This window comes from Saccostrea cucullata, unplaced genomic scaffold (assembly GCF_032062105.1).
Source record: "Saccostrea cucullata isolate Sc308-1 unplaced genomic scaffold, CSIRO_AGI_Scuc_v1 ctg15953, whole genome shotgun sequence".
Taxonomy (NCBI): Eukaryota; Metazoa; Mollusca; class Bivalvia; order Ostreida; family Ostreidae; genus Saccostrea; species Saccostrea cuccullata.
The window spans coordinates 1-13,981 of NW_026927073.1; the positions used below are offsets into that span (position 1 = coordinate 1).

Genomic DNA, 13,981 nt, shown 5'->3' on the forward strand with positions numbered 1-13,981 from the left:
GCATTCGCGTTCCTATGATGAATGCTTAAATGTTCCAGCAGCTGGACATTTTATAAATATTAAAATGATTCAGGAAACTGACACCACAACCGATGTTGATCAGGATGACGACCAGGGATCCATGTCAAAACTTGTTTCTAAGGGCCAGGTTATTGCTGTGTACGCAGATGACCCACATCAAGACTATTTCTTATTAAAAGTCGAAGAACCTGCCCATACACTGGACAGCGACAAAACTGATTCGTGGGGCTCGACGTTACCAGCTGGTACTGATGTCATAACTGGACTGTATTATGACAATACAAAGCAGAATCCTCTTAGATATAAACTTTTAAGACGGAGAAAGGCAATTGTACCAGCAAGTGCAGCAGTTTACATCTGCTCCGAAGTAGATGCAAGGGTCACTATTAATTTAGACGAAGATGTTCATTTGAATATACTGCATGCGATAAACGAAATCCTTATGTCCTAGATACATGTAGGTAGACATGTTTTTGAATCCAAAAGTCTATGTATCTTGCTTTTATTCTTATTCTGCCTACTTCTTTATGCTTTGTTATTATTGTAATTATATGTCACTTTATTGTTTTCGTATTCGTCTTTATTACATTACACTTGAGCTTTTATCGTTCTTTATTTTGTCCTTACTTCTATGTTGCTTTATTCTTGTGAATACATTCTACTTTCTTTTAAGTTGATACTGTTTCTTAAATAAACTATCTTGATTATCTCGATTACGAACGTAAATTCAATCATGTAAAAAATGCCACCTAGCGTTATAATGCGGCACTAAATTCAATGAGGACGAATGCAAGTTGTCAGAATTTAGTGCCGCATTATAACGCTAGGTGGCAGGGTGTTCGCTATACGAGTGTTGGTAAAACTAGGTAAGCAAACCCGGGCCGGGGTTATTAAAGATTTTTCAATTTTCTGCCTTAATACTTTATCAATCGAACTTAAATTTTCAAATGATGTTTTTTATAAATTCAGGTATGTACCAGATAATGCCATTTCCTCGGAAGATGGTAAGATTTTCCCTGGAAGACTGACTACATTGTGATGCTTCCTTCGGAAGACTATACAGTGAGACTCCCCCCGGGGGAAGTGTCAATATGTAGCTAGTCTTGGCTTCCGTGGGAAATCTGGCTGTATATAGCAATTCGTCCTCCTTCATAGCAACCCCTCCCCCGAATATTTTTTTAATCGTAAAACAATGTTTATATGCTAACGTTTTCAGTTTTTGAAGAAAAGTTATCGATCCGTCCCATATGAATAAATGTTTAAATGAAACCATTTTAATAGTGGTTAATAATTAAATTATTTTAACCATTTATTTTGACATAGATAATCTTCACGAGTACAAATGGGTAATGAATCCCCCCCCCGGTCCCGTGGATGCCCCTCCCCCCGGGTGCAATCGCCCGCGTAGCACTGTCGTTACAGCGTCTGCCCCCCGGTTCCGACGCCTATGCAATGTAGTCAATTAACATATTAATAAACATGTACTTAGTGGCATATGTACATATGAGTAATATTTGGTACTGAAAACAAGTTGACGAACCCCCCGCCACTTCACCACCACCAAATACAGAATTTTCAAGTTTTAAGATTTTTTGAAACTCTACTGGCTGATGTAAAATACGTTGCGTTCTAAAGATATTTTTTTTCTTTATTAAAAAGTGCTATTTCAATGTAAAATATTAATGCATAAAAAAGACTGGGGAGTTTCTAGTATGCCTAAGGTGTTCCCTGGTTCCGACTTTGCCTACCCATAACACTTCTCACTCCTTTGCAAAGACCCGTCCCTAGAATCACACGCATGAGCAATTACTATCTGTCGTGAAATAAAGTTCAGTTCAGTGGAACCAGTGACGTATTTAAGGAGGTGGCGCACCCGGCGCCCCCCCCCCCTAAAATTGTCAAAGTAAACATAAATCACAATCTCGTCTAGAAAATGTGAATATGCCTTCTTGGTAGATCTAATTTTTACTCTACAAAATCTCTAGAACCCAGGAGCTTCCGGGGGTCTCGCCTCCTGAGCCCCCACCAGGGCTTTGCCCTTGACCCACTGGGGGCCTCAAGGCGGCCCCCAGACACCTTGCTTACTTTTGGCGCTCCATCTAACTTTATTTCCTAGATCCACGCCTGGGAACGTCCTGAAAAACAACTCAATTTATAAATTTATAAAGGGGTATCTAGTATCAAAATATTTAACATTATTATGTCAATTAAACTGTTATACTGGAATTCAATTATCCAACAAATGACTTTAGTAGAGTGATATTTTTCAGGCGAGAGAACTGTGACGTAGCATCGATTTTGAAAATTCAAGCTATCCGCTGAAAACAACTTGACAAGCAAAAAAAAAAAAAAAAAAAAAAAAAAAAAAAAAAAAACCAGGAAATTTCTAAACTTGAATATACATAGGCGTCGATCGGAACCGGGGAGAGGGCCTAGCCCCCACTTTTTTCCAAAGTCAAACTTAGTATAGACATTGAATATTACTGCGTAGGTTTAGCCCCCCCCCCACTTTCCATGGACACGATGCAGTAGGCCTATAGGTTTAAAATGTGGAAAGTGGTGGTGTTTTGAACAAAAAATTGGCACTGTAATTTGACACCCATCACCACAACACACACACGAAATAGGATTTTGTGTTTGGACAAAGAACATTTCTCTCTCTCTCTCTCTCTTTTTATTTTGCTTGTCATGTTTTTTTTTTTGAAGGTCTAAAAAATATTTCTTACGCTTAGCCCCCCCCCCCCACCCCCCACCCCCGGCCCCAATTTTCACTTTGCTTCCGACGCCAATGAAATCATATTAAGGGGGCGGTGTGGGTTTTGGGTTAAATTCAACTTCATATATAGTATCAAATTTAAATGTACTATACTACATTAACCTTATTTGACCCAAGTGGGTCGGACTTTTAATGAACATTACCGGTATGTAAAGTTATGTCTGAAAAAAAAGAGGCCGCTATTCCTGTGTGCCCAGAGAAAATAAATATTATATGGAGTTTCCATCATTGTATCGGGTGATCGGATTCGGCCTTCAGATATTCGATTGAATAAGTATTAAGGCAGAAAATTGAAAAATCTTAAATAACCCCGGCCCGGGTTTGCTGACCTAGTTTTACCAACACTCGTAGCGAACACCCCTGCCACCTAGCGTTATAATGCAGCACTAAATTTTGACAACTTGTATTCGTCTTCATTGAATATGCTTCATTCTTTGTGTGATTGAATTCACGTATGTAATTGAGATAATCATTTAAGAAACTGTATCGATTTAAAAGGAAGTAAAATGAATAAAGCAACATAGAAGTAAGGGCAAAATGAAGAAGGATAAAAGTCAAAGTGAAATGTAATAAAGACGAATACGAAAACAATAAAGTGACATATAATTACAATAATAAAAAAGCATAAAGAAGTAGGCAGAATAAGAATAAAAGCAAGATACATAGAATTTTGGCGGTAATTCCCTTCTATACCATTACAGCTTCCTTTACTCATGCTGGGGATTATAAATAAAGGGAAAATAACTGATGCAGGAATTGGCAAGAAAATACCTCTCCATATTAAGTATTATTCTGTTTAAAGATGGAAATATTCTTTTTTTTCTAATTCTAATATAAATTACAGCTAAGGATATCCTATTAAGTTGCAGTAATAATTAATGGCCACTATTTTATAAAACTTAGTATTTTTACCCTAGTTCTGCTTATTTAATTTTCTGTGGCCAAACTTGATTACAAATATTATGAAAATGCTTTATGTTTAGCACTATGATGTTAAAAGAATTTACACTTCGAACAATCTGAAATATATAAAGCAGGATTGGCCAGGGCTAAATCACAAAGGAAATATTAGGAAATAATAACTAATTTCATCTTTACAGAAAATTAAATTCTCGGAGAAGAGAAACACATGACAGAAAGACAAGATACATGGAAGGACAAAAGAAATCTATTTGTCGCTGTTCTGTTTCACACAGTATAAAGCAAACAACCAATAAAAATCCAAAGTTGACAAGTCCAGGACATAGACACTGATAAATATCACATCTATGAGACTATGACTGAATGGATGATACCCAGTTATATCAATTCTGTTTGATGATGCTACACATTTTGAAACATGCTTCATTGAAATAAGTAGTAATATCAAATGATATGAGAAAAACAAAAAATTCTCTGTTTTACTTTATCTTTAGGAATTCATGCAAATACAAAATAATATGAATATTTGAAATTTAAATATGTAATACATAATAATTAATAAATGCCATTTTGATGCATAATTTTATCTAACTATACAGAATGCATTTTTGAAAATAAAATATTTATTATTCATTTTAATAAAAACAAGAATATTATAATCCATGGACAGTATCATGATAACATATTGTGGCAAAGATACAGAAGAATGTCTGATATTTCAGCCCTGATTACACAGGAATATAGGCTACAAAGTCAAGAAGTGATGGCAAGGGCAATGATGTGAGGTAGAAGGGCAATACTACCAATGACCCAAAGGCAAGGAGTCAAGGCAACAAGGACAAAGAGTAAGGGCAATTATAATGAAAAGAAGTGAAATGGATAATGCCAAAGCAATGTAAAGAAACAATGGCAATAATATGACGAATCAAGGGCAATAAAATGAGGGAACAATGGGAACAATATAAAGGAGCATTATAAGTGCAGTAATGTAGAGTAGCATAAAGGACAACAATGTAAAGGAGCATTTAGGGCAAAAATGTAAAGGAGCATTGAGAGCAACAATATAAAGGAGCATTAAGGGTAACAGTGTAAAGCATCAAGGGCAAAAATGGAAAGGCACTCTAAGGGCATCTATGTAAAGGAGAATTAAGGACAGGGATGCAAAGAAGCATGATAAGCATTTAGGGCAACAACGTCAGGGAGGAAGAGCAAAAATGTAAAGAAGCATTAAGGGCAACAATGAGAAGGAGCATGATCAACTTGAAGGACAACAATGTAAATGAGCAAGAGCAACAATGTAAAGAATGAAGGGCAAAATTTTAAGTTGTATAAAGGGCAACAATGTAAACTTTAAGGAGCATTTAGGGCAACAATATAAAGGGGCAAGGGCAACAATGTAACAGAGGAATTAAGGGCAACAATATTAAAGACCACTAAGGGCACAATGTAAAAGAGGAAGGGCAACAATGTACAGGATCATTAAGGGCAAAAATTTAAAGGAGCATTATGGGCAACAATGTAAAGGAGCACTGTCTGAGGGAATAATGTAAAGGAAAAAGGGCAAATTTTAAAATGCAAAGGAACATTAAGGGCAACAATGTTGAGCAACGGCAAAAATTTCATTGTCAGAGTAAGTGCAGGAAAGACTAGGTGACAAGACACCTCTGTCATTATAAAAAAAATTTTCAAAGCCTTAATTTGTTAAAACTACACTTTACTTAAAATAGATTAATTCTAATTATCGTATAAGTGGAAATTTTAGCAAGATCAGAAACCTTTAGAAATTTGTTCTTAAAAATTGGTAATTTATTTTTGGCAAGGTGTAATTTTAGCAATTCTAAAATGCTCAAAATATATATAAAGAAGCTTTTACAAATTAAACGCAATTATTTTTTAGCCATATTCAGTTTAAGCAATCTCAGCACCCATGCTAATAATGCCAAACTTTAATCCTCAGTAAAAATTCTGCTTATACAGTATTTTGAACTGCAACTTCATTCATGTATATTTTAAAAAAATCCAATTCATCATTTAATAGTACACTGTTACAGTAATACTTTCCATGATGGAAACACGTCAAGTAATATCTACATGTACGTATACAGATTGTAAAGATTTAAAGACTCAATTTTTTCAACATTTGTCTTGCTAATCCACATGATGCACTGACAAAGAAAACATGTAGGATTTGCTTTTATAGCTTGCTATAAGGTACTTTTCTTCTCTGATGGCCTGATAATGGACAATTAATTGCTCAATAAAGAGAACTGAAGTGTGCACAAAGAGAGAAAATCAATCTATAAACAAACAAGGCCAAAGACCAAAAGCCTCTACAGTGCTTCTACCATAAGATACAGTGCAGATTGGTACACAATGATAAAATCGAAATTATTTTTTCTGTTATAATTATGTCGCATCTAAGAAACAATCACTCTCTATTATTATATCAATTGTTTCTCTTATTTGAAATAATTTCCATTCAATTTTTTTATATAGTTATGAAGAAATCTGATTATATGTGCTAAAACAATTCAAACATAAATATGTTAGCATGTTTCTCTTTAGTTACAATGCTTGCATCCAACATGTAAAAATTATTTAAATAAATTTTTAAAGCTTATATAAAAATAGCACTTAATTACCATAGTGAATTCTAGCCTTTAATTTTCAAGAAAAAATGTAAAATGCTGCCGATTTATTAACTTATCACTGTCAATTATCAAATGATAAAAATAATAAATTTTTCATTTCAAATTAAAATTTGCATTTCTAGACCATGCATGTTCAGTGGATCTGCTAATTAATCTTACCGATATTATTTGGCTAGTGATGAAAATTTATATTTGGAAAGAATAAATAAACAAAATTTATTGTTGTAATCATTTGGAATTGAGCTATGACAATAAAATATCATTTGACAGTTGTTAATAAAAATTACTTTTTAAACATGTTAAAATTCCCCAATACATGACTTTGTAATGCGAACAAAACCAATTTATAAATAAGCATCGATGATCCCCCTATCCCCTTGTTGAATTTGTTAACATTATATTACTATTAGCAAAGGTGCAATATCAAAAAATTTTAATGAAATATGAGTTGGGCCAGACATCCCATGATTTCTATGGAGAAATCCTTGTGCTTATACATACATCAATTACTGTAGTTGATGCATTAATATTAAAATACTATAATACCAGTTAAGAGACCTATTAATATTTAACCTGTAAATTATTCTAACCATAAAAAAACCTCCCAGTATAATGCAACAAGTTTCATTGATTTAACCAGTTGGCAGTCTGCATTGCTAATACAAGTACATTAGTGACTACAAGCACGGCAAGCGCATATATTTGATATTCATTGAAATAAAATCAGAATAATTCCATACTTAGCTGAAAAGCTTCATAATGACTCAGTGATTCAACAAACTGCAATGTCCATTATTACCCGGATTAAGAATTTACACCTGACATGGTACTTGAGCAGTTTGGCATATACATGTACTAATTACCCCTCATCATTACTTGAAGACTCCAAAACAGAACAATACACTTAAAATAAAACTTACGGAACAAGTGTGAAAATCCTAATGACTCCAGAAAAAAAATTGCAGGCTTATTCCCAATCGGGAAAAGAGAAGTAATATGGAAGCATCACTTGTGGACAGAATTTGATCCGATGCTGTATTGTTATCAGAAGCTGCACGTGGCTGGCAGATCGAGAGGTTGTAACAATGTGATCGTCAGTGTGTATATAATGTCCATGTGATTCTGTAGCCAATATAGTCTAGGATTCCGACTACTGCTATCTGCCTGGTCACCAACCAGCAAAAATCAATAGGTCCTCTCTGACTCATAAACATTGCCAATGTTGCTTAAACTCTAGGCGAGCTGAAATGACATCGTTAGAGAGTTCTTGGGGCCAAAGAAAAAAAAAGATGTAAAAGAAATTTTTCCTTTTAAGATGAAGCCCAGAAAAAATAAAATATTTGCTTGGATAAATTTAAAGAGAAAGGGAAATTGATCAATTAAAGTTACGGCTCAGATATCATTTTTCTCTTTGATAAGGTATAATCAATTTGGAAAACAAAAACATATTTTCATTATTTTGCCATTATCAAGTTCTATCCTTATTTCCAAGGCTTTTTATTGCCTCTAAAATTCATCACAAAAATCAACCAAAAAATAAATATATTCACATTTGTTCATCTCTAATCTGAACCACATTTCACCTCAAAACAAGAGGCCCATGGGCCACATCGCTCACCCGAGCATTGTGGCTAGGAAAAAGTAGAAATTGGTTTACAATACTATTGAAAAGTTTAAATCCAAAAGTTTGGCCCTGCCCTATCCCCGTGGGTCATGATTTGAACAAACTTGAATCTTCACTACCTGAGGATGCATCCATATAAATATGAGCAATTATGGCTTTGCTATTCTTGAGAAGAAGTTTTTTAAAAAAATTTTCCTATATATTTCTATATAAAACTTTGGTTGCCCATTGTGGCCCCGCCCTACCCCGGCGGTCATGATTGGAACAAACTTGAATCTACACTACCTGGGGATACTTCCATATAAATATGATCAATTATGGCTTTGCTGTTCTTAAGATGAAGATTTTTAAAGAATCTTCCTATATATTTCTATATAAAACTTTGGTCGGCCATTGTGGCCCTGCCCTACCCCCGGGGGTCATGATTTGAACAAACTTGAATCTACACTACCTGGGGATGCTTCCATATAAATATGAGCAATTATCGCTTTGCTGTTCTTGAGAAGAAGTTTTTAAAAAAAATTTTCCTATATATTTCTATATAAAACTTTGGTTGCCCATTGTGGCCCCGCCCTACCCCGGCGGTCATGATTGGAACAAACTTGAATCTACACTACCTGGGGATGCTTCCATATAAATATGATCAATTATGGCTTTGCTGTTCTTAAGATGAAGATTTTTAAAGAATCTTCCTATATATTTCTATATAAAACTTTGGTCGGCCATTGTGGCCCTGCCCTACCCCCGGGGGTCATGATTTGAACAAACTTGAATCTACACTACCTGGGGATGCTTCCATATAAATATGAGCAATCATGGCTTTGCTGTTCTTGAGAAGAAGATTTTTAAAGAATTTTCCTATATATTTCTATATAAAACTTTGGTTGCCCATTGTGACCCCGCCCTACCCCCGGGGGTCATGATTTGAACAAACTTGAATCTACACTACCTGGGGATGCTTCCATATAAATATGAGCAATTATGGCTTTGCTGTTCTTGAGAAGAAGATTTTTAAAGAATTTTCCTATATATTTCTATATAAAACTTTGGTCGGCCATTGTGGCCCCGCCCTACCCCCGGGGGACATGATTTGAACAAACTTGAATCTACACTACCTGAGGATGTTTCCCCATAAGTTTCATCTTTCCTGGCACATGGTTCTTGAGAAGAAGATTTTTAAAACATACCACCAAATCATCACTAATTCTCAATTATCTCCCCTTGAATGAGGGCGTGGCCCTTTATTTGAACAAACTTGAATCCCCTTCACACAAGGATGCTTTGTGGCAAGTTTGGTTGAAATTGGCCCAGCGGTTCTTGAGAAGAAGTCGAAAATGTGAAAAGTTTACAGACAGACGGACAGCTGGACAGACGGACGCCGGACAAAATGTGATCAGAAAAGCTCTCTTGAGCCTTCGGCTCAGGTGAGCTAAAAAGTATAAGAAATTGCAACTGTTTTGAAGGTTGTTTCCATGCAATAAGTCAAAAAGGAATATGGATTTTTTTTCTTCCACTTTCGTTCACAATATGTTATACCAAGCAATTTATTATTGATCAATTGATATTCCATCTCCGTATACTTACCAATCCAAGACAAATTTTTTAATTATCCAGGATTCCGATACATTCTTCCTCTTTTATTGCTGAAACCTAAAAAGAAATTCAAAAGATTAGGAAAAGGATTTCAAAGCTTGATACACCAGGAAAATGTTTGAATTTATTTCATATATATTCTACAGGCTCTAATGTTAGGGAAGAAAAAGAAGGATTTGCAACATGAAAAAAAGTATTTCATTAAAATGATAAAATAGAGGATGGAAAAGAGAAGTATTTGTTATATTAGGAAACACATATTTAAAAAAAATGTTAATTAAGCTATCGTGTGAAGTACTTGTCTGAAGGTAAAAACAAGAACAAATAATCCTATTTCTTCATTCCTGTTAATTATTAATTAGTGCATGCAACTTTATCATGTCTTTATCTGTGAAGTTTTACTTAGGCCCAAACTGGACAACCAAACCATAGAGAGGATGTGCACCAGCCAAACAGATTAATAAAGGACACTTGTATCCACATTACTTGATATCAAGAATGTTGACCATATACTTGCTGCACAGATCTCAGAATAAGGTGGCTATATAGCTAAGCCAGCTCACAAAAATTGGAGCAATATACCTGACTATTGGCTAACTTTCACAGGGTTCTTTGCATTTCTCTGTCCACTTCATCATGTATTGTTCATGCTTATTCCTCATGTTCCTTGTTAATTTGGATTATGAATAGAAATTGGGGCATCTTGATTCTGGAAAACATTACATAAACATGTGGATAAATAAAAAAGTTAGCTAAAACAAAATTTGTTATCATTCATTCATGCACATGATGCAGTAAAAATAATATTATACATCAAATCTCTTCACACAAAACCACTTTCATAATTATCATGATTATACAGTGTTATACCAGAAAAGGGCATATGTATGTGTGGAGTTATTTCCTATTGGTCACCATCTTCGCTAGCCAAGGGTTTCTGATAGGCTACACTCCTCATAAACCCTTGGCCTACGGTGAAGTCAAAAGATGGGATTGTTTTCGTTATGTGATCTTGAATCTATCAGGTACGCACAGATTGCGTCATCGATAGAAATAAAGACGCGTGTTTACAAAAAATTAAATCAAAGTTTTTTCAAGAATAATTAATAAGCAATAATTTAGTTTTGTTTATTTATTATTACTACATGTAGTACAAATCTGAAGCTTCAATACAGATTTTTAATCACATATATTATTTAGAAGATATTGGATGACACCATAGCTATTCATAGGATTGCATGTTATCTTACGGATCGTCATTTACTTGCGTTTTTCATTCGGATTTCCTGAGATTAAAGAGTCAAGAAGTATCCCAAACGCAAATATCGTCATTAACAAAAATCAATTGCTGATCATGCTGATTGGTCGACTGGGTGTACCGAATCCCAATCAGAACTCGAGAAAAAAACCCAACTTCTAACAACACCGTATGCCAAGGGTTCCATAGGAGAGTAGCGTATCAGAAACCCTTGGCTAGCGAAGATGATTGGTCACCATCTTGGAGGTCAAAAAGTCCTAATTCCTTCATAATTAATTCAATAAATTTGTTTTAACTTAACATGGGCAACTGGATGAAGATGACGCATTAAAAATGTTCTTTTTACAAAAATTCTTTCATTCATAATTTTAGTCATTAAAATTTTTGGTCCTTATATTTGTGTTATATGAAGAATTGGTTGCTTAAAGAGGAAAATTAATTTGCTAGTTATTCCTCCAAGATGACAACCATGAGAAATAACCTGCAGGGAGAAAACTATCTGTTATTATAACATGTCTGATTATATGATATTAAAGTCTCTGGTTATAAAGCAAAAGTACAGTGCATACCTTTTATGAAGTTCATGTGAATGACATCAGTGTAAGAAATTACACATGAAATGTACTTATAACAGGAGGCCCATGGGTCACACCACTCACCTGAGATACCATGACTCTTCTTCTGTTCTTTATCAGCAGATATATTCCCTCTTTATTCCTCTGAAAAATTAAGAAAATATATTTGGTGGCTTTAAATAAAAGGAAAGAAAAAGAATAGGAGACAGTTTCACTGACATCAAATAATGCTTGGTATTAAAATGCACACTTGAATTTTAAATGGAAAGATTGGTAGCCGAGGTAGTGGGACATATGATTTATTTACTAACATGATACTGTGATGATATGATTTTAAACATTTGACTTTCCACGTGTAAAAAAAAAATTAATTTAGCTACACCTGGGGGTCATGATTTGAATGCACTTGATCTATATTACCACAGAAGTTCACTTAAGTTTTATCTTTTCTGGCCCACTGTGGACCTTAAGAAGATTTTAAATTTCTGCCATTTCCTTATTATCTCCCCTTGCAAGATGTGACTGTTCATTTGAATCCCTTTTAACCGAAGTTACACTGCCCCAAATTTGGTTGAAATTGGATCATTGGTTCTGCATGGAGAAGATGTCAAGTGTGAAAAATTTAAGACTTTATGCCAACTACTACAATGGCTACAGACTGTTGGTAGATTTTGATCAGGAGGGCTCATAATAAAAAGGTTTGATCTCTCATTTCTGACCTTTAGAGAAGAACTCTCCTGCATAATTGTACCTCAGATCAGATCAGTAAGTGCACTCTGAATGCCCTAAATGGACTAAGGCCACCACACTGTAAGCTTCTTATGAATACCAACAAATTGATTGATGAGGATGAACAAGTCCATATTAATGTAACCACTAATAACGCTCCTGTTCTCATGTAATGATAGGACAAAGTTGTGCATGGAACTGGCCATTGGCTGTATCCTTTTTTCATAAGGGAATAATAATTTACTAGACAAAATAAATGATTATGTCTGGACAATACAATAGTACATATATGTATCTTGACTGGTCTGTTGCCTCCTCCATGTCCCTGAAAGTTTAGAATATAACTAAGGTATCTGAAGTTAATATGACAGTTGATATATACATCGTAACATGTACTGTAGACATATTTTTTTCCACCGTACACGGGGTCATAATTCTGCAGCATCTCAATTTCCGTTTAATCCACAGGTTGAAAATTGCGCGGATTCTCAGACTGTCACTATATGACTTGCATTCATATTAAGTACGCTTGGACAAATTTCCGCGGAAAATTTGAGACCGTGTACAGTGTAAATTAATACCACACAGAAAAAAGTACTTTTGCAGTATTTCAAAATTATGAAATCAAATCATCAAGTCCACCATTACATGTAGGCCTAAACCTTTTGATATAATCAGATAACTCGCACATCAACTATACTAAAGCAATTAGCTGCAGATCTGTAGCGTTATGGTTTTTTATAGTAGTCTTGACCATAACGTTATGGTCAAGACTACTATAAAAAACCATAACGCTATATACAGATCTGCAGCTATAAAGCAATATGAGCTGCATTTTTGACACAGAAAAAAAATATTTCAAATTTGTAATTAACTATTTCATTGAGAGAAAAATAAAATGTTTATAAACTTCTGTTGTTCATATTTGCTATGGAAGAACTTTTTATAAGCTTTGATTGAAGCAAAATTGAATTATTGTCGTCCTGTACAATAAAGATTTCTTATATAATACTGTATATTTGGTTGCACATAAATTTTTCTTCTAAATCATTTTTAAATTTTATTTAAAGTCCTTTTGATCATAAGGGTTTAGATGATATGCAGATTAATCATAATAACACATTTTATCTGCAAAATAAAATTCTCAAAAATGCACTCATATTGCTTTAAACTGTAATCTTTTTTTTTTTTAATTTTGTGATGGCTGGTCACTGGTGCTTGTGGACACCCCCCCCCCCCCCCCCCCCCCCGCAAATATACACTCTGGCCAGTCTGGGTCCAAAGATTCATCTCTTTTTCATAAATTTATCTTCTAGTACACATCAGCTGCACATGTATCCATATGAAAAAAAAAAATCCAGAAAAAAACAGAATTAACGTTTCATTATTTCCAAAAACACCCTTTCATGAAAGAGACTTCAGTATACATAATCAAATAATTATCAAATGAAATAGATCTAGATTTTTTGGGAAATATGCTGGAAACAGAGTACTTCTTTGTAGCGAGTCTCTCAAAAACAAATGCATGGAGTCCTACACAGTCCTGTTTAATCAGTTATTTCAGTGTATAAGAAGACAGACACAGCAATGCATTTCAGTGATTAATAAAATATCCTACATATTTATATTCTACAAAACTTTCTATCTTACCACATTCAGCAACGGTTACCACAATAACAAACTTTACAGCAAATTACATCTTTCTCGTGATTCTGCTGCTGCTGAACTTCTTTCCACTGAAGAGTGATCAAAGGAACATAACTCTTGGATCAACAGTTCTAAAATCCAAACACTGCAGTGCGCGCGCGCGCGCGCGAGAGAGAGAGAGAGAGA

General features: G+C 34.6%; 1 long non-coding RNA gene across 1 annotated transcript; it reads right to left on the reverse strand.

The window, feature by feature from the left end:
* Positions 1-7,295: 7,295 nt before the first annotated feature.
* Positions 7,296-10,250, reverse strand: LOC134273395 (uncharacterized). Its single transcript, XR_009993392.1, has 3 exons — positions 10,169-10,250; positions 9,578-9,643; positions 7,296-7,611 (listed from the first exon to the last, which is right to left on the reverse strand). It is a non-coding gene; the product is annotated as an uncharacterized LOC134273395 (long non-coding RNA).
* Between the last annotated feature and the right edge of the window lie 3,731 nt (positions 10,251-13,981).